This window comes from Periplaneta americana, chromosome 1 (genome assembly GCF_040183065.1).
Source record: "Periplaneta americana isolate PAMFEO1 chromosome 1, P.americana_PAMFEO1_priV1, whole genome shotgun sequence".
NCBI lineage: Eukaryota > Metazoa > Arthropoda > Insecta > Blattodea > Blattidae > Periplaneta > Periplaneta americana.
In genome coordinates, this window is record NC_091117.1 from 51885767 (window position 1) to 51908655 (window position 22889).

Below are 22889 nucleotides of genomic sequence, written 5' to 3' on the forward strand. Positions count from 1 at the left end.
ATAGACAAATTTAAGCACCTAAAATAGGTCTCATAACAGTGGCCAATAAAAATACAGTTTGAAATTCTTTCTTTTCTCAAAATGGCTAAATTATCCTAATTTTGGGACGAGAAAAACGAATATGACATATTTTGTTTATTAGTTCTAATTTTTTAGATAGAATATAATTACGACGCGACGGTTTCTCATGTTTAAACATATTTTCTGTTTAGTTTATCACGCTTCAAAACCTGTTTAAAACTGCGTGTTTGAAATGTTTTCTTTCAACACGCCAACTCTGTTTGAGACCGCCTGGAGGTAACAAAGAATTGAGCTCTTATGTCCGTTTCCCTCTTAAAACATACAAGCGTGTGTAGTCTTTCATGTTGGTGCTGCTTTTCGTACGGCATTCATCCGAATCTAGCAGTAATAATAAATATTCTGATATTCACATCCTATCACAATTTCCAAATTGCAACTTATTCTCAATCTAGACATTATATGGAAAAAAAGTTGAAGACGAACAAGAACTAATTAAAAGTTGATCAAAAAATACTTAATGTTGATTCGAACATTTCGAACAATATACGAGGGCGAATCGAAAAGTCTTTGTCTCCCTTTTTTCAGCCACAATAATAAACATACAGAGAAATCAAAATACAGGCAGAGCTCTAAGTACCTTTGATTTTTTTTTCCACATAGTCACCACCGAAGTTCAGGCATTTGATAGTGGTTGGCGAGTCGGTATAGCGCTGGTCTTCTATGCTCGAGGTTGCGGATTCGGTCCCGGCCGAGGTCGATGACATTTAAGTGTATTTAAATGCGACAGGCTCATGTCAGTAGATTTACTGACAAAAGGGACAAAATTCCGGCACACCGGCGACGCTGATATGACCTCTGCAGTTGCGAGCATCGATAAATAAACCATATTCTCTCTCCAAACGAAACCGGACATTTCCAAAATATTTTTGTCTATAAAATGTACAGGAAATGACTAAAATCTTTATTAATGGCACCACTGGAACAACGGACGTAACATGCACGACACATAAAATTGTCGTCCACTTTAGGGTAAAGTGAAGGTTGGATACAGTTTTTTCTATTTCCTGAAAAAAATACTATTTTGGAAATGACCGCTTTTGTTCGCAAAATTCACAATAATAGTCTATTTTCGTCCTTGTTTTGTAGTTTTATTCATTGATCGTGGACGAAACGGTGTAATTGTTTGCAGTTTTCTTTCCTTTTGGGAAGACTGTCATAAAACAGCAGTTAACAATTATTACAAACAATACTGTTATGTTGGTTATGCGTTTCTATGGAAAACATTAATATAATATTTCAGCTGTGAACTTCTTATTACACTGAACGACACATAATTCCTGGAATATGGAAGAATGACGCAGATGTTGGAATTTCACGGTGAGTTAAATATTAATTTACGTTCATTAATCTCGTTCCCACAGCAAAAGTGACGGTGTGAGAGATTGAATTTTGCAATGCTGGGTTCTTCACAAGTCCAGGTTATAGTGAAGGCATTCGCATAGGCCTTGTGTTACGGATTCACAGGCCTGCAATGGAAAATTCAAATTCAAATATGGCACAGCCAATATTTAGGTTTCTATTCACCCCTATATAATAGGCCTTATATACATTCAGGCTTCTATATAAAACGTGTAATCCACATCTGTGGAGTAACGGTTAGCGCGTCTGGCCGTGAAACCAGGTGGCCTGGGTTCGATTCCCGGTTGGGGCAAGTTACCTGGTTGAGGTTTTGGTAGTTTCCTAGTACCCGGTACTCGTTACATAGGTCGTTTTTATGTTTACACAGTGGCTCCTTTCTGAAAAGAATTTTAATAGTTTGTTACTAGATGTGATTCTAGTCAGTTTGTAATATATTTTTGAATGTGTTCTTAGGTTAGGTTAGGTTAGGTTAGATTTGGTTAGTTTAGTTTAGGTTGTAGTTCATTTCCGACAAAAGAAAATATTTTTATCGTTATCTACAATAATGTGTTCTTAGGTTAGGTTAGGTTAGTTTAGGTTGTAGTTCATTTCCAACAAAAGAAAATATTTTATCGTCATCTATAATAATGTGTTCTTAGGTTAGGTTAGTTTAGGTTGTAGTTCATTTCCGACAAAAGAAAATACTTTTATCGTTTTTCTTTTCAGAAAGGAACCACTGTGCAAACACAAAAACGACCTATGTAATGAGTACCGGGTACTAGGAAATTACCGAGGTTTTTTCAGGAGTTTTCCCTCAACCCATTATGAGCAAATGCTGGGTAACTATAGGTGCTGGACCCCGGACTCATTTCACCGGCATTATCACCTTCATCTCATTCAGACGCTAAATAATCTAAGATGTTGATAAAACGTCGTAAAATAACCTACTAAAATAAAAAAATATAAAACGTGTATGTATTCGTTCAAATTTATTTTCGTTTTTGTTTTAATAATTTTGTGTGTTTATACTTAACAAATAGGGTCGTTCAGGGACAATCTAACACTCTAAGAAAAAATGTTAATTTCGAGACCAATTTACGCAATTTTTATTCTAATTTTTTCCCCTAACATATCTGGGTATGTTATCCGTACATTTCACATACCTGGTGCCAATGTGATCATTTTATATCTCTATATTTTAAAAAATACAAATCGACAAAGAGTGTCGGCTTGTCTCATAATGGGGGAAGACTTCGACATAGTATGAAAAACATAGGAAACACTTTAAAATCCAACATTTACGACACAAATTTTGCTCCTGAAATATACCTAGATATTGTATAATATTCTTACTCACGTTGGTCACATATGAATTTTTCATCGGTGCCAATTTCCACTCATGCTTCGTGAAATCATTTTTGGCATTCTCCAACATACTGAAACCGAGGTTCTGTAGCATTGTCATCGCAGTAATACCCACTATACGCGGCACAATACATTTTTTTATTGTCCAGAATGTTTGATGAACTAGCTGTGGAAAAGCCTAACTTCTTTTTGCTGTTTAGTCTTCTTCAGCTGTTTCCTATAGTTTTCAGACTTCATTACGTCTGAGTCTTGCAGTTTTCTCTTTTGCAACCAGATAAAGTGTTAGCAGCGGAGTAGTTCTTCAAAGGAAATATCAGTAGGTGATGAATTAGACAAGCCTAAATGTCCTTGCGCAGATGGTGTCTTTGATGGTCTTGGGGGAGAGTAGTAATGTTTTCTTAACGCGGATTTCACATTAATTTTCGGCTAGAACCAGATCGTACTCAAACATGTTATCCTGTAGTACGTCAGGATGTTAATTCTCTTACGTCATTAATTGTTAATCATATTGGCTTTAGAATCAAGGCAAAGGATATGCTGGACTAATTGATCTTCCACGTTTGTATCGAGAGTTGTGACATTTCCTACTTCTCCGATAACAACGAAAATTAATATATAAAGTTTAATTAAGATTGATTCATGGAAGATGAGTAGTTTCATATATGCAGGCAGACACAGGGGGAAAAAAAAGATAGACGGACAAAGTGGCACTAAAAAGCTTTATGAAGGATTGTGAATTCTCCTAAGACAAAAAAAAAATTGGTAAAGAGACAGCCCTCAAGACATCTAAGAAGAACCAGAAGCGAAATCGACACATATCGAGATCTCCTCAAAACACAATATCGAAATCTCTCCGAGTTACACCTTCATTCAAAAGACAGCAAACACGAAACAAAGACACTTTTTTAGAATAATCGCTTTACGCCTTTACTAACCTGTAAAATGTATATAAAATAATTTGTGCATCTATTAATATCGCGCATTTCCAGTCAAAGTACAATAAACTAAAGATGGTATTTTATATTTCATGACCGAAAAAAGTGTAACTCACATGTTTTTTTAGTAGGTTATTTTACGACGCTTTATCAACATCTAAGGTTATTTAGCGTCTGAATGAGGTAAAGGTGATAATGCTGGTGAAAAGAGCCGGGGTCCAGCACCGAAAGTTACCCAGCACATGCTCTTATTGGCTTGAGGGAAAACCCCGGAAAAACCCTCAACCAGGTAACTTGCTCCGACCGGGAATCGAACCCGGGCCACCTGGTTTCGCGGCCAGACGCGCTAACCGTTACTCCACAGGTGTGGACTTCACATGTTATATTGTGTTTATTGCCTTCTGTGAACGTAAAACATACGTTGGAGCCACGTGATTCACTTACACAGAGATTACAAACTCAGTCAACACAGATCTCGTGTAGTTCGAACTGCTTTCACTAGGAACAGTCTTCGCAATGACTACTTTTCTTAAAAGTGTCGAGATCTCCCAGAATGACTATATACATAATTCATTCACATTTTTCTAACACCTAATTTCGTAATAAGAAACCACAGTAATTTTCAACGTAATTGGAACGTGGGCAGAAATAAATATATAATAAGAAACAATTTGTTTATTAACACTATTTTCCTTATTTTAAAATGGAAGAGGGTAGGATTATTTTCTTTTGTGTACGACTATCTGACTTTTCAGTTTCAGCAATCTGGCAACGCTGTAAATAATACACAAAATATGTAGAAATTAGTCCTACATCGCCAACATACAGTGTCCATCATCGGTGTCCATTATCTGATTCTGTGTAGTCACTATACAACCACAGTCTAGTATGTATAGTCACGAAGCTTGAGTTGTGAGGGTGCTAGAAACAATAGACTGTGCCGATACTATTTCGCATTGTCTGTAATGAGGCGATATTAGCGATCCTAGTGGTTAGCAACTATAGATGGATGCATATTTACTACGTATTGAGCTTCGTGACTGTATATAGCCTACTAGACTGTGATACAACCCGTAATGTACTCTATTCAGTCAGCTGACTTTACATCCTTGTAAATATTGTAAATAGTTTACTATTAGTTTTTGTTTTAAGTTCAGACAGAATGTAAAAACAGTGTAGCAACAAATGTGAGTGGTATTGCATTACTGCAATGGAGCATACTAAATTAAAAAAATAAATAAATAAATAAAAAATAAAAAAAGCCGTAATGTAACTTTCCCTCATCCCTTCTGCGTTACCGTAGAGCTCAGATATGCATATCTCTTGTTTACTATTACTAGAACACAAACGCAGTGACGGCAGTAAAACACATCGAAAGTATGACCCTGTCAAAGCCTTTAACCTCTTAAGAAAATAATAATACTAATTTAGAGTGGGAAGAAGAGTTTTTCTACAGTGCAGATGATGACAATATAAAGTCCCTTATTATACAAGAAATATATAAATACTCCATCTTTTGCCAGTTTTGTGGAAGCTATGTTTGGAATTACATTATCTATGAGCACTTCTTCTTAGGAATGAAAACTGTGAAATCAAAATGTAAGATCCCCATAACGGACAGAAATCTTTGTGACCAGTTAGGTTGACAATATACAACATAACTCCTGATTACAATTCGATATTAGTTGAAAAAGTACGTGAAACTGAGAACTAATTACAGCAGTTTTTATTTTGTTACAATTCAACTTACAGAAATAGAAAAATTACTGTAGTTTTACATCGGAGTAACAATGATTATGTATTTAATTTCATTTCATTTGGAACTCTTACTTATCCATAATCATTTACTTTTAACTTATATTGAAGTCTACCGCTGAGGAGCAACGGTTAGCCTACCTGACCGTGGAACGAGCGGGTCCGGGTTCAAATCCTGGTGGAGGACAGTTCGTAATTATATTTGGAGGAGTAAATGTAACATTCTTTCCTCAACATTTTCTTCATTGGAGTTGCATTAAAAAAAAGTATTGGTTATTCAATCTATCTTAAGAAGCAAATAACTGCAATTTTTCCTCAACCCATTAGGAGCAAATGCTGTGTAACTTTCGACACTGACTCTGTTCTCACTCGCTAGCGTTATTACCTTCATATCATTCACACATCATCAGAGCAGTTGATAAACTGTCATAAAATAACTAACAAAAAACTTATTTTGAAAATGTTTAATGATTTACAAGAATTATCATATTAATTACTCAAACACATAGGCTATGCGTAATTAATTTTTATGCTCGACCATGCCGAAATGTAGTAATTATACACCTGGTAGCAGCCCTTTAATGGACTCATTAAAGTACACCTATTCATTAAAGTTTACGTCTTCCACCAATCAGAAACCACCATTGTAGCAATATGAAAGCGCATGGATCGATTATTCTCGGATATGCAATCGAAAGACAACTAGTGAAACGTCACGGAGGCTGAAAATCCAATACTGTCGCAGAAGGTTATGTTCTTTTACTATAATAGTTAGCGTTAATTGTAAATAATATTCAAATAAATTCCATTTGTCATCTCGTTTTTCAATGTCTAAACCAATTTCAAGGTTATATCAAGGTTAATGTTTATTTTACTCTCTAGATTATATCAAGGTCAATGACATTCGTTTCTCGGAAAAAAACAATACTTTCGCGTCTGCGTACATCTCACAATTTACTGCACAAGTCAGTTCCGCTCCTCAGTCAGATAAGAATAAAATGAATACTTCTGAATAATTTCAAGTTAGAAATATGGTCGAACATAAAAAGTCGTATGAAACTTGCCTATAATGGTAATTAAGACGCTCGTATGAAAACTATGAAACTCGCTTGCGCTCGTTTCATAAACATGCTCGCGTCTTAATTACTTCCATTATAGGCTCGTTGCACAATGTACCATTATTTAACTAAGCAATTATTTAATTTTAATTTTGTAAATAGTGAGCATGATAAATTCTCAATGATGTTACCATATTGACAAATAATTCACCACTGTTCTAGTTACAACATCTACTATTACCTCCTCATTTGAACCCTTCCCCCTCACCCCCAAGCAGCTCTACTCAAGTGAGTCTGCGTAATCATGTCTTTTGGCCGCCCATGCTATAGACATTATAGTTCTTCCATGTATTCATACGCTTAATGGACAATACTTTCTGCAATACTACAGAAATTATGATGCTAAGAACTCAATTACATTTACCAGCGCTGAATTTGAAGGTCAATGGCATTAATGCAGAAGCCGATACTTCTAATGCTAAGGAAACTTTATGCTTCTAATCTTCTTTACAGCTGCTGCTGTTACATTTGAACGATACGATTAAAGCGACAACACAAAGAGGACGGTTCTGATGTTGATGAAGCTGATGGATATGAGATAACTAAATCACAGACACCGACAATTAAGAAGATGATGGATATGAGATGATTAAGTCAGAGTCGACGGTTCTGATAATTAAGAACATGATGAGTATGAGATGATTAAGTCAGAGTCGACGGTTCTGATAATTAAGAAGATGATGAATATGAGCTGATTAAGTCAGAGACGATGGTTCTAATAGTTAAGAACATGATGCATATGAGATGATTAAGTTAGAAACGATGGTTTTGATAATTAAGAAGATGATGGATATGAGATGATTATGTCAGAGACGACGGTTCTGATAATTAAGAGCATGATGAATATGAGATGATTAAGTCAGAGACGACGGTTCTGATAATTAAGAACATGATAGATATGAGATGATTATGTCAGAGACGACGGTTCTGATAATTAAGAACATGATGGATATGAGATGATTATGTCAGAGACGACGGTTCTGATAATTAAGAACATGATAGATATGAGATGATTATGTCAGAGACGACGGTTCTGATAATTAAGAACATGATGGATATGAGATGATTATGTCAGAGACGACGGTTCTGATAATTAAGAACATGATGGATATGAGATGATTAAGTCAGAGACGACGGTTCTGATAATTAAGAACATGATGGATATGAGATGATTAAGTCAGAGACGACGGTTCTGATAATTAAGAGCATGATGGATATGAGGTGATTATGTCAGAGACGACGGTTCTGATAATTAAGAGTATGATGGATATGAGATGATTATGTCAGAGACGACGGTTCTGATAATTAAGAACATGATGGATATGAGATGATTATGTCAGAGACGACGGTTCTGATAATTAAGAACATGATGGATATGAGATGATTATGTCAGAGACGACGGTTCTGATAATTAATAGCATGATGGATATGAGATGATTATGTCAGAGACGACGGTTCTGATAATTAAGAACATGATGGATATGAGATTATTATGTCAGAGACGACGGTTCTGATAATTAAGAACATGATGGATATGAGATGATTATGTCAGAGACGACGGTTCTGATAATTAAGAACATGATGGATATGAGATGATTATGTCAGAGACGACGGTTCTGATAATTAAGAACATGATGGATATGAGATGATTATGTCAGAGACGACGGTTCTGATAATTAAGAACATGATGGATATGAGATGATTATGTCAGAGACGACGGTTCTGATAATTAATAGCATGATGGATATGAGATGATTATGTCAGAGACGACGGTTCTGATAATTAAGAACATGATGGATATGAGATGATTATGTCAGAGACGACGGTTCTGATAATTAAGAACATGATGGATATGAGATGATTATGTCAGAGACGACGATTCTGATAATTAAGAACATGATGGATATGAGATGATTATGTCAGAGACGACGGTTCTGATAATTAAGAACATGATGGATATGAGATGATTATGTCAGAGACGACGGTTCTGATAATTAAGAACATGATGGATATGAGATGATTATGTCAGAGACGACGGTTCTGATAATTAAGAACATGATGTATATGAGATGATTAAGTCAGAGACGACGGTTCTGATAATTAAGAACATGATGGATATGAGATGATTAAGTCAGAGACGACGGTTCTGATAATTAAGAGCATGATGGATATGAGGTGATTATGTCAGAGACGACGGTTCTGATAATTAAGAACATGATGGATATGAGATGATTATGTCAGAGACGACGGTTCTGATAATTAAGAACATGATGGATATGAGATGATTATGTCAGAGACGACGGTTCTGATAATTAAGAACATGATGGATATGAGATGATTATGTCAGAGACGACGGTTCTGATAATTAATAGCATGATGGATATGAGATGATTATGTCAGAGACGACGGTTCTGATAATTAAGAACATGATGGATATGAGATTATTATGTCAGAGACGACGGTTCTGATAATTAAGAACATGATGGATATGAGATGATTATGTCAGAGACGACGGTTCTGATAATTAAGAACATGATGGATATGAGATGATTATGTCAGAGACGACGGTTCTGATAATTAAGAACATGATGGATATGAGATGATTATGTCAGAGACGACGGTTCTGATAATTAATAGCATGATGGATATGAGATGATTATGTCAGAGACGACGGTTCTGATAATTAAGAACATGATGGATATGAGATGATTATGTCAGAGACGACGGTTCTGATAATTAAGAACATGATGGATATGAGATGATTATGTCAGAGACGACGGTTCTGATAATTAATAGCATGATGGATATGAGATGATTATGTCAGAGACGACGGTTCTGATAATTAAGAACATGATGGATATGAGATGATTATGTCAGAGACGACGGTTCTGATAATTAATAGCATGATGGATATGAGATGATTATGTCAGAGACGACGGTTCTGATAATTAAGAACATGATGGATATGAGATGATTATGTCAGAGACGACGGTTCTGATAATTAAGAGCATGATGAATATGAGATGATTATGTCAGAGACGACGGTTCTGATAATTAATAGCATGATGGATATGAGATGATTATGTCAGAGACGACGGTTCTGATAATTAAGAACATGATGGATATGAGATGATTATGTCAGAGACGACGGTTCTGATAATTAATAGCATGATGGATATGAGATGATTATGTCAGAGACGACGGTTCTGATAATTAAGAACATGATGGATATGAGATGATTATGTCAGAGACGACGGTTCTGATAATTAATAGCATGATGGATATGAGATGATTATGTCAGAGACGACGGTTCTGATAATTAAGAACATGATGGATATGAGATGATTATGTCAGAGACGACGGTTCTGATAATTAATAGCATGATGGATATGAGATGATTATGTCAGAGACGACGGTTCTGATAATTAAGAACATGATGGATATGAGATGATTATGTCAGAGACGACGGTTCTGATAATTAATAGCATGATGGATATGAGATGATTATGTCAGAGACGACGGTTCTGATAATTAAGAACATGATGGATATGAGATGATTATGTCAGAGACGACGGTTCTGATAATTAATAGCATGATGGATATGAGATGATTATGTCAGAGACGACGGTTCTGATAATTAAGAACATGATGGATATGAGATGATTATGTCAGAGACGACGGTTCTAATAATTAAGAACATGATGGATATGAGGTGATTATGTCAGGGGCGACGGTTCTGATAATTAAGAAGATGATGAATATGATATGATTAAGTCAGAGACGATGGTTTTGAGAAATAAGAACATGATGGATATGAAATGATTAAGTCAGAGTCGATGGTTCTGATAATTAAGAAGATGATGTATATGAAATGATTAAGTTAGAGACGAGAGTTCTGATAATTTACAAAATAACATGAGGATGAAATTGACGACGCAGACGAAGAAGTCGAAGGCGACGACGCTGACGACGACGAAGGAACGTACGGTGACAAAGAAAGATGATAATAATAAAAATAAATTATTAATCAGTAATCAGTGATCAGCCTCAATTTATCCATATAAAATATGTAAAATACTGAGTTATGAATGTTGTAACTTTGTAGTAATCAGTGATCAGCCTCAATTTATCCATATAAAATATGTAAAATATTGAATTATGAATGTTGTAACTTTGTAGTAATCAGTGATCAGCCTCAATTTACCCATATAAAATATGTAAAATATTGAATTATGAATGTTGTAACTTTGTAGTAATCAGTGATCAGCCTCAATTTATCCATATAAAATATGTAAAATATTGAATTATGAATGTTGTAACTTTGTAGTAATCAGTGATCAGCCTCAATTTACCCATATAAAATATGTAAAATATTGAATTATGAATGTTGTAACTTCGTAGTAATCAGTGATCAGCCTCAATTTATCCATATAAAATATGTAAAATATTGAATTATGAATGTTGTAACTTTGTAGTAATCAGTGAACAGCCTCAATTTACCCATATAAAATATGTAAAATATTGAATTATGAATGTTGTAACTTCGTAGTAATCAGTGATCAGCCTCAATTTATCCATATAAAATATGTAAAATATTGAATTATGAATCTTGTAACTTTTGCTATACATGACAAAACAAAATTATAATAAAATGTAAGTGCAATTTTTCGACATATTATGTTAAAAGTACATTTTAGAAATATTTCTATTTCAGGAGGTTATACAAGCATGCTTGAAGTTGGTTCCATTTTACAATTCAGTTATGCTGTACTGTATGTCTACAAGTCTCGAAAGCGAAGTGACCAAGTGGTCATCGGACCACTTGCTTTAAGCTTCGGTAAAATTAAAACGTAATACTGTCGTCCTCATAGAATACAAAAGTAGCTTTTACTGCAGGAAATCTCTGTCCGATAAGTGTTTTATTATCAGAAATATCAATGACAGATTTTAAATATAGTACGAGACGTAGTTAAATCTTACAATTCTATTCTATTGGTTGTAAGTTTGTACAAATAAAACTTGATTCCAAGTCAAATGAATTAAGGGTAAAAAGGTGTCGCCAAACGATCCGAAGAATAACACAACAGAGGACATTAGGCCTATGACTCTGTTTAATGCAGCCGTAACCTTGTAGTAGGGACTTCGCAATTAAATTGTTCGTGATTATAATTCTGCAACTTTCACTACCTTGGAACACAGACATCACAAACAGTCTTGTCTGATTTGAGAGAGATACGTAGTAGCCAATAGCAACAACAAACGTTGACCCGCTTAACTAAGGGCATAATAAAATGTCAACTTAACATACCGAAACCGTTCGAGAATTGATGGGCCCAATCAGATGAAGAGGTAAGCCACAATTAAGATACTTACGTAATTTGGAATGCTCTGCCATCTTTGTTCATAAACCTCTGATATAGGAGAAATTATTTTTTTTCATATTTCACTGAAATAGAAAGGTATTCTACATATCAAGATTTGTGACTTGTCCCCTTTTTTTGACTGGGCCCCTCAGTTCTGTGAATTTGTATGTTGATTACAATTACAAGAAACTAAAAAATAAGTCCTGCGTTTGGTGTTACAAAGACTCCAAGCGACCTGCAACAGTGTAGGTATGCAGGCACCAGTCCCTACTACACAGTTCAGGTCTGCTGTTCAGTGAAACAAAAACAAAGCTGGGCGTTTGAAGTTCAGTGTTCTAATAGAAGAATTTGGTGGCCAGCACTTCATTAAAAAAAAAACAAGAACATGTATTTCATCAAAAAGGAGAAATTTTTCATTTGAAGCATTTAAAATATTTAGTCATTCATTGCAATGTGTAGATACTCATAAATAGACAGTGGATACGGGATGACTTAAGGTAAAGTGAAGTTGTTTCGTATCAGAGTATATGGCACTTGCCGCGCCGTCCGTCTTCTGTGTATCTAGCGAGTACAGCAGCGTACATAACGAATGAACCCCGATCTGTTCATAGTAACATTGCAACGCAATGTGTGTAGTTGTGTTATCCTGCTCAAGTATTTAGTACGCGTTGAATATGTTGTGCTGATCCATTCATAATGGCAAAACGTTAAATTCGCTCAGAGATACGAAATACAATTAAGAAGTATGAGAGTGACATTTTATGTATTAACGAAGACAATATCGTGTGTAATGTATGTAAAATTGAAATAAAAACCAGAACAACTCAGGCTATAGAGAAACATTGCAACAGTACATCGCACAGGAAATGCGTTGAAATGAAATCTGAGGAACCATCATCATCATCATCATCATCATTTAGTTGTGCGGGTCTAACGACACGTGCAACATGGTGCTCAGTACAAATATTCCTCTAAAGAAATTGAGTGATCCCCATTTTAGAGTTTTCTCTCGATACAAAAACTGTTTAAGCGATAGGCGAAGACGATTCAGCTTCGACAACTTACGAGAATATATCGTCGTTTATTGCAACGCTGGTAATTACATCAATGATGACGAGGACTGAACCTTGCAAGGTATGTACTACAGTACATTATTTACAGTACAGTACGTTATTTTTCTTTTCCTTCTGACTGTACGGAGATACAGTAGCATGTTGACGTCGTCTGTTCACGTTTAAAACCTGTTCAGCCAATGGTCTCAATGAAAAAAATGTAGCATATAGTAAATGTGCACCTGCATTCAACGATGTCATCCCGCATCCACTGTCTACTCATAAAGCACGCAATCATGATGTTTTATTTCAAGTTTGTGCTGACATTTATGTTTTTTTTCTTCATTTGTTAATTCCAATCTTTAATTATTCTAAGGTATCTTAATGCGCTTTATTTATTGTAAACATCAGGGGTAGACAAAGTCCGGGCAGCATGTAACCATGACGACTAAAAATTTTTATGTGGTGCCTGAATTGAAGGGTTCAGAGCCATAGTGGGCCAAGCGCCATTTATTCAAAACGGAGAAAACAAAAGTTAAAATTAAGTGATTACCATAATTTAACGAAACATATAGCAAGTAAGATAAAGTATGCACATTAAAATTAAATATGTCAATCTTCATTAAATTATGATATTTACTTAACTTTAACCCTTGCTTTCTCCGTTTTTAATAAATGACGCTTTGCCCGCTATGGCCCTGAACCCTTCAATTCCTTATGGAGTTCAATTTTTTTTAAGACTTTTGATTTATTTTGTCACCACGATCAATACATAATGTTAACAAAAGCGGTTGTAGGAAGAAATTCGAATGTGCTTTTTAGATTAATGTTGTTACATTTGTTGCATATCTCAAGATAATGTCACAACATAGCTTCAGTGAACAGTACAGAGCATCTCTAAGAAAATGTGTTTGCATTGCATAGATAGGCCTATTTAATATTGTTTAATATATTTCAGTAAATGTATCTTTATCTTAGCTCGAATGACTTTCTAATTGCATTTGTGGGCAAAATGTGCTGTCTCCTGAAAATAAAGGGCTGGCTCTTGAAAGTTTTTAGTTTTGTCTAACCGTGGTAAAAATTATCTTCTATTGCATATAAGCTGCCTTTCAATAAATACTTCGTTATTATTGTTATTAAATCCAAGTGGTATTTTGTACATAAGTACTATTCCTGTTGCTCACCAAATTATACACACACGTGCACGAATAAATAATGTAAACACACAGTACAGGAGCGTGCGGGGAGGGACTGCAGCGTGAACTGTTGACTCGCAACTTGCTGTCCGCACCAAGTGAAGCTACTATGCTCTACGTCAGCCGTGGCGAAAATGTGACTCGCAAGCACATTGTGGCTCGCAATGATAGCTGTGCATTTCTCTTGCTTCCTACCTCCCCCAACCCCCACCCTCTCACTCACTGGAGTCAAACTCCGTTCCATTAATTGTATTTGTCTCTGACCTGCGAATGGCGTCGTCGCAATGTCTCTCTCGAAACCATGTACCTCTACAAAAACGAAAGTTTCAAGTAGGATGGAAGGAAGCATTTTTTTTTTTTTTGCTGCCAATATGATGAGAATATGAAATGTATGATTGTTCACAAGTATTACGAGAAAACGGTTGTATAACATAAAACAGCATTATACTACACGTCACTCATGAAACATTAAAAGGTTAATTATTATTATTATTATTATTATTATTATTATTATTATTAGACTATTATTATCCTGTACGTCGATCCTTTTTCAGCAGATGTACGAATAATGCGGTTAGCTCACAATTTTACAATGTGATGTTAAATGAAAGCTAGATGTAAGGACTTGAGAAATGTTGAACTTTTGCCAAAAAATAAATATCCGAAGCTTCGTTCTTTCGCTTGCTCTGTTGAAGCCATGTTCGCCGCAACTTACGTTTGTGAAAAATGTTCAACAATGAAGATAGTAAAAACCAAATTTAGATCACGACTAACAGACAAATACCTTCGTGATCAACTACGACTGGCAGTAAGTGACATAATTCCTGATTTTAAAATTCTGTCGCAAAGACATTCTGAAGACAGTTAATTTGCACTATCAAGATTTGTGACTTGTCTCCTTTTTTTGATTGGGCCCCTCAGTTCTGTGAATTTGTATGTTGATTACAATTACAAGAAACTAAAAAATAAGTTCTGCGTTTGGTGTTACAAAGACTCCAAGCGACCTGCAACAGTGTAGATGTAAGGACTTGAGAAATGTTGAACTTTTGCCAAAAAATAAATATCCGAAGCTTCGTTCTTTCCCTTGCTCTGTTGAAGCCATGTTCGCCACAACTTACGTTTGTGAAAAATGTTCAACAATGAAGATAGTAAAAACCAAATTTAGATCACGACTAACAGACAAATACCTTCGTGATCAACTACGACTGGCAGTAAGTGACATAATTCCTGATTTTAAAATTCTGTCGCAAAGACATTCTGAAGACAGTTAATTTGCACTATCAAGATTTGTGATAATGTGTCCTATGTTTTCTTGTTCATTTCTTTCTTCGTTGTACGTACTAAACATTAGCTTGTAACATTATTCTGTATAAAATTACACCCTTCGGGTGTCCGCCTCTCTCCATAGGTGTCATGCACGTTGCAGGTTACACAGTGGTTCGGCGCACAATCGCATTTTCGCCACGACTGCTGTAGAATATGGAGCGCAACAATTCGGAAGATGTCGCACATTTCGATCTGAATAGTTATTTAATATATAACTTTTTAAAAAGTAACCTGGCCTAGTATTTAATTTACTTTATTTTATTATTTTTTTTAAACGAGGCCACTAGCGCAAGTGTCGTAAATCTACGATAAATATAAGATCATTTTAACACACATCGTACACGACTCTTTTAGACAGTAATTTTCTTAGATTAATTTTCGTTTTAGAATTTCATTTTTTTTAATTATTACACAAAATGTTTTCCAATTCGTATCACTGACAAACAACTTTCAATTGTTCAAAGAGTTGACAATAGTATATTACGATACAAGGTTTGTAATGCATTTCACAAACTTGTATTGTGAAACATTTTTTGCACGATCATATTTTTAAAATTGCAAATATACAATACATTTTGCATTGAAAATTTAGAGCAATATTATTCCAAAGCCTTCGCAAAACTATACTGTTGTTTGTTGTTGTTTAGTCAATTGTCCGAAGACAGGTCTGAACCTCACAAGTGATACCAAGGCGGCATCACTTATGAGGCAACTAGGCCAGGAGATAATGGGGTAGGGTGGCCAGTTCCTTTCCCCCTCCATTGTATACATCGCCGACTAGCTTACACTAGACAGACTTCAGATGCATACAAACAATTTGTTCTTCCTCTGACATATCGTCAACTGAAACTATACTGTAATGGTAATCAAGTAACAATAAGTGCACTATAATGGGTCTATTTCAGTATAGCTTTATGTTATGAAGAATAGTTTCCTTAGCAACAAGTTTCTGTATGGAAATTCTAACTTTAAAGGCCTAACAACAACAGCTGTAAATACAACAAAAACACGATCTTGCTAGAAACTTTTTTTTTTATGTAGGTCTTGCATCGTTTGTCAACTATTTGAACAGTTAAGACATATTTACTTCTGTAGATATTTACACAGTTTTTTAAGATACCAACTTAAAACATTTCAGATGACTCACCTATAGCTGAAGCAGATGTTTTGTTTTGTATACAAATCGAACACCTGTAAACAATACACATGGCAATGAACTTAGCTGCATTCGTTCAATTATAAAACTAGAACACCAGAAAGCAATTTAATTTGCAGCAATTCACACTTACCAATGACGTTACTTCATCCTAACTCTAGAACTTAGTGTAACTTGTGTGCACTGGGGTTAAAAAGGAACTGGATCACAAAATTTTTTGCTGGCGGGATGAATAACGCTACGCTTGATGTTGCTGCTGTACGAAGACTGACGACTAGTACTTCCTTCTGCCCGATTGGCTGCCATGCTGTTTCCAGCCACCAACCATTTTTATTTGTTTTGTTTTACAAGTTGCCGTGTCACGACACAGCCGGCGCACTGTTCTACCTTGTCCGAAACCCGATGTGACTAGCATTAACGAATAATTTATTAAGGTCACCTGTATGGAAGTGCTTTTTGCAAACATTTGCATCTCTTATTTCTGTGGGTGATTATTTCGTAGTGATCGAGCCCGAATGCTGTCGTGCACCACATGTCTCTTGGCAACGCGATAGCTTGTGGGAGTTGGTAGACTTGTTATCGTAGTGTAGCAGGTTCGAAGCCTGCGATGATCTTGCGCAGGGTGGAGGGGAGAGGATCTGAACTCCAGCAGGCAAATGACCAATACAACCTTACATAACCTGCACCTATGTGTAAGTTAGTGTGTACTGTGGTCGTTTCAGAAGTTCAATGTCTACACTGCTTGCTTGCGCACAGGAGCGGCCACAGAACAGGAACTTCGGCGAACTAGTGCCCATCCTTCCGATGCTTCAATCACATTAATACTGAAAGTGCACCTGTTGAAATTAGGGGGTTATGGTTTATTACGTGTATTGGTAATTGTGAATTACAGGAACGCCACTTCTTACTTTTTTCAAAATCGCTGAAATAAACTATAAAATGAAAGTATTAAAAAAAATCGTGTTAGAAGATTGAATTTGTGTATTTTTGGTCCAGGGAGCATCCGCTTTTTTGGTGTAAAGATAATTCGTTTGGCGTGTTTCTTAATTGAAATTATGAAATGGCGTTCCTGTGCTTCACATTTAATTTAAAATCTTATTGTACCATAGATGGAGAATTATTACTACATTAACATATTTAGTATATCACGAAACATTTAACATGTAATTATTATTAAAGTCGCCATTACTTCTTCGAATTAAGAGTATTAGTACGATCAACTTCCAGTCGATGCAAACCGACACGATTGCCAGACCCGGCAATACATGAAAACGAAATGATACTAATTGTGAGGAATGTTAATACAGGTGTGTAGTATTACACGACAGGTTAGATTAGGTTTGATTAGGTGTGTATTATGTGACAGGTTAGATTAGGTTTGTAGTATTATGAGAAAGGTTAAGTTACGTTTGATTAGGTGTGCATATTATTACTATGTTGGCAACTCTGAAACCCTCTGTTACATCAAAGAAATATGGCGGTATTCTTCGTTCACGCACGACGATATTCGTATATAAGTAAAGTACATATCTAGGGCGAGATGGGTGGGCTTACAGCTCTCCCAGTGGTCACGTAAATTTCTACTACTCAATACTTTAAATCCAAGGCATTATCAAGGTATTTTTTTTATTTATTTATTAGTGGCTGGGACATAAGAAATATTCATAATAATAATAATAATAATATTATTATTATTATTATTATTATTATTATTATTATTATTATTATTATTACTAGGGTTCGGATTTCTGTGACATTCTTACACCTTTATTGACATATTTTTTTTTTTATTCTTAAGTTAAATTACATACATTTCTAACTTTTCTGAACACGATGACACAGTTTTCATTCGTCATATTACTAATCAGGAAGAGGAAAAGTAATTGGTTGGGTCACTGGTTGAGAAGAAACCGCCTACTGAACGATGCACTGGAAGGAATGGTGAATGGGAGAAGAGTTCGGGGCAGAAGAAAATATCAGATGACAGACGACATTAACATACAGGCTTATAGATCATATGCGGAGACAAAGAGGAAGGCAGAAAAAGGAAAGACTGGAGAATGCTGGGTTTGCAGTGAAAGACCTGCCCTTGGGCAGAACACTATGAATGAATGAAGTGCATGCATATTTCCAGAATTTTTAGGTCATATAAATCAGATTCCTAATAATTACCGGTATTATTATTACTTACTTACTTACAAATGGCTTTTAAGGAACCCGAAGGTTCATTGCCGCCCTCACATAAGCCACCGGTATTATTATTATTATTATTATTAATATTATTATTATTATTATTATTATTATTATTATTATTATTATTACGATTTTCAGTGAGGACTGTGTTTCATTTCATGATTTAATCCTACACAACAAATAATGTCACAATTAATTCATTCTTCGGAAAAGTACGAGTATTGTACAGGGTATCTGACTTAAGCCATTCATTTTTTTAGGCAGCCCAAATAATAATCGAGACATGTGGGAGCTATTTAATGGTTTCGTAGGCGGAATCAGGGATTGGTATAACGTTCACTGATATCATCAAATGAATTTAGGAATTTTACTTTCGTATGATAATTTTATATTAATCTGATATGTTATTTATTTTCTTTCTCCTTTTCAACGTTTATTCCAGTCTTGGATAATGTTTTATCGAGCATTTGCTCTTCTTATAGTTCCTATAACATGGTTTTCTTAATACGCAAGTTACATCCGAGCCTATAAATTCAGAATAAGGAACGTCTCTTTAAAGAACAGACATCACAGAATTTTAATACAATTTATTAATTCATTTCAATATACAGGGTGCGTCAGAAAGAACGGATGGATTTCACATGGCAAGAAAATTGTAAAGATTCATCAAATCAAAAATTTATTGTTATCAACATATTCACCAATACATGCAGTTTATTTATAGAAAACAACATTATCCATATGATGTCCTTGGCTTTCAATACAGGCATCGAGGCGTTTTCTGATGTTCGCCATCACTTTCACAGTCATAGCTGGTGCAATTGCCACGATTTCTTCACGAATCGCTGTCTTCAGTTCGTCCAGTGTATGTGATCGATGTTTACAAACTTACGCCTTCAAATGGTCCCAAATAAAGAAGTCGCAGGGCGCGAGATCTTACCGTAGCCTCGGACAATCTCAGTGCAATAGAATTTCGTCCAGGTGATTTCTTCTTTAATGTTGAACCTGTGATACGAAATGAAGCCACCCACCGCAAAATTGTATTCCGAGTTGGAATCCTAGCGTGACATCCGATGTCGAAATGAGTCCTGAGTGGCGATCACAGACTCTTCATTTTTCAAAAATGTCTCTACGATGAAAGCACGTTGTACACCAGACCAACACCATGTTCTCAACTGAAACTGCATTCTATGGCTGACCCAACAGTCGTGGTCCCCCTCACTATATCTCTCTCCTCGTTGCGTATCGATAGTTTGAAATCCATCCGTTCTTTCTGACGCACCCTTTATTTAGAATATGCCACGCCTAGTGGCACTACAATGAGAATATCAAAACCTGGGTAGACCAAAAAAAAAGTTGGATTTAGACTGTGACAGACCATAATATGGTTCTAAGACATACGAGATCGATAACAACCGGCATAGAGTTCGACGATGTTGACGAAGTTTACTTGCTGGAACATCTTATATTTAATTTTTCTCTTGCTATCTTTCACTTTTGCTGTTACGAGCTTCATATATTCAAACCGTGAATGGCTAACGACGGTAGACTTAGAGCTTTCATAGCTAGTGCTTTGGAACTTTCTGGTTCATATGATGCTGCGATGGATTGCGTATTTCCATTTTAAAGTCGTATTTATTATAATATTATTGACTCACCTGGAACAGAAGTTCGAACTTAAAAACTACGGAAGAAAGGACCAAATATCGAACACTCCCAGACTCGAAACATTCATACGAACACATCACTCTAGCTAAGAGCCATGAACTATCCACGAGAGATCCGAGTATCATAAATGTTTGTTTCTTTACTCAGACGCATCGTATGAACTAATGTGTCAAGTAGTCCCCGAATCTATTTATTATTTTAGTTGTTCTCAATCGTTACTTAAACTAAAATACAAGCGCTGCGAATTAGATAATTACAACGACGGAAAGTATTGTGTGTCCACCCCTAGTCGTGTTGTGCGTGAGGTCTAAAACAATTTATAAAATCAGACACTCTGTACAAGTGACTTCGAATTATAACTAGATATATAATTTTTAGGCTTGTTTAGCGTAGGCTGAAATATACGTTCCTTAATGCACCTAGTTTTAGGCAATATCATCGGTCGAGAGTTTTTTGTGTTGCATACATTTAGGGATTTTTAAATAAATTGTTGCAACCTATCCTAAATCAGAGGTCTACTTATAACAATGTAGCCTCAGGTGAAGTTATATTGGAAGGAGTACATTTTCAATTCATTTTGTTAAATTTATTCTTTAAGTATTTTATGTTTAATAATTAAAGCCCGGATTTCTAAGCACAATCAAACAGTAAAATAAGCAAGCAAATAAGCACGAAAAATAGTGAAAATAAGCAGCAAAATAAGCAAAAACGAATACACGGAAATATTGATAAATTATTTGTTTCGTAGAACTCTTACATTATTATTATTATTATTATTATTATTATTATTATTATTATTATTATTATTATTATTACCTTATTGAATTATTATTATTACTATTATTATTATTATTATTATTATTATTATTATTATTATTACCTTATTGAATTATTATTATTATTATTATTATTATTATTATTATTATTATTATTATTATTATTATTATTATTATTATTATTATTATTGAAAAATGTATCACTACAACTCGATTGTTCATCCACATTGCTTTTAATCAGTTGCTGGTTTAACTTAGATTTATTCTTAAACCTCTCCTTATGCCGCGTTGTATTAATATGCTGCACAATGTTATTTGTTTCCTTCGCAGAAACATTCTTTTCACACACCAAACAAAATAAGACACCGCCGTCCTCACTGAAAATATCACTTCCAAACTCATTTACGCATTTTCGTAAGAATGCTGATTGAGGGGTTTTTGTGGGTGGCATTCCTTAACTATAACAGCGAGCAATATTACACACCTTATTGAACCAACGCGTGTTGCACAACTTGCACACTGCAGCTTGGAACTCGGGGGATTCACCATCCATGCTCATGAAATAATTCCGATAACGCGAAAATTGCGATAATCGACTGACCTGCCTAGTCGTAGAAGCATGGCGGGGAATCCCAAGGTTCTCTCCTAATTAGATCCACGCAGTATTATTTCATAACATCCTGGGTCATACCCTAGCATTGCTTTCTTACGCATTCGACTGAAGTTAATTTATTAGCCAATAAAAAAAAGGGAATCAGTGATAAATGACGGCTAGGAGTGAAATATGCACTTTTAAAATTACAGTTTTGGGTAAAATAGCTGTTTTAATTAAAAATAGTAAAATAAGTAAGCAAAAACGTTTTCCTGCGAAATAAGCATTTATAAGTACTAACAAACATAATTAAAAAACGGCTTATCTAGGTGTGTCTTACGAAGTATAACCTTTCTGCTTACCTTTAAAAGAGTGGGGAAAAAATATGCATTTTTCTTAGAAACCCGACCTTTATTAGGCCTAATAATAGTATTTAATTTGACTTAATTGTATTGATTTAGTTTGTTCAAAGACAACATGGATAAGAGCTATGGAAAATAATCACCGAAGCTCAATTTTTTTAATCAGTATTGAGTATCCCGTACTTTTTTTTCTGGTGTTTCTGGAAACCCTAAGAATGTCAAGCTGAAATACATCAACATAACGTCAAGTACTTTAAGAGATGTTGAATAACTATGAATATCGATCTAAAAGTGTCTGTAAAACTTTATTTCTTCCAAAGTGAACATACGTTAGCACGGAATAGCGGCGAAATCAATAAAAATGAAGGTCTGACCCTATCTACGATCAGTGATAATAAAGCACACTGCGTGTTCTTCAGAGCCGTGTGTCGGCGACAACCCGTCTGACACGCGGGACGTGCGTGTAACATAACACTTTTATATGCGAAAGTTATCACAGCTTATGGCATAGAATACAGGTCAGAGGACATTGCAAAGTCAACACGATATAAAGGCACATTGCTGGCTGTTGAAATTCCAGCTGGCAATTGAGAAGAAATTACATTTTAAGATG

General features: G+C 35.3%; 1 protein-coding gene across 3 annotated transcripts in view; it reads right to left on the minus strand.

The window, feature by feature from the left end:
- Positions 1-22889, minus strand: part of LOC138695268 (sodium/potassium-transporting ATPase subunit beta-2-like) — a 197951-nt gene that overhangs the window by 138238 nt on the left and 36824 nt on the right. The window contains exons 1-2 of one of the 3 annotated variants that reach the window (XM_069819708.1): positions 16819-16971; positions 16677-16720 (exon numbers count right to left, since the gene is read on the minus strand). The exons of 1 other annotated variant lie outside the window; for it this stretch is intronic. The gene's annotated coding sequence lies outside the window, so the exon portion shown is untranslated. Of the gene's footprint in view, positions 1-16676; positions 16721-16818; positions 16972-22889 lie in introns of those variants that run through there. One more of the 3 variants, XM_069819713.1, reaches the window with a different exon arrangement.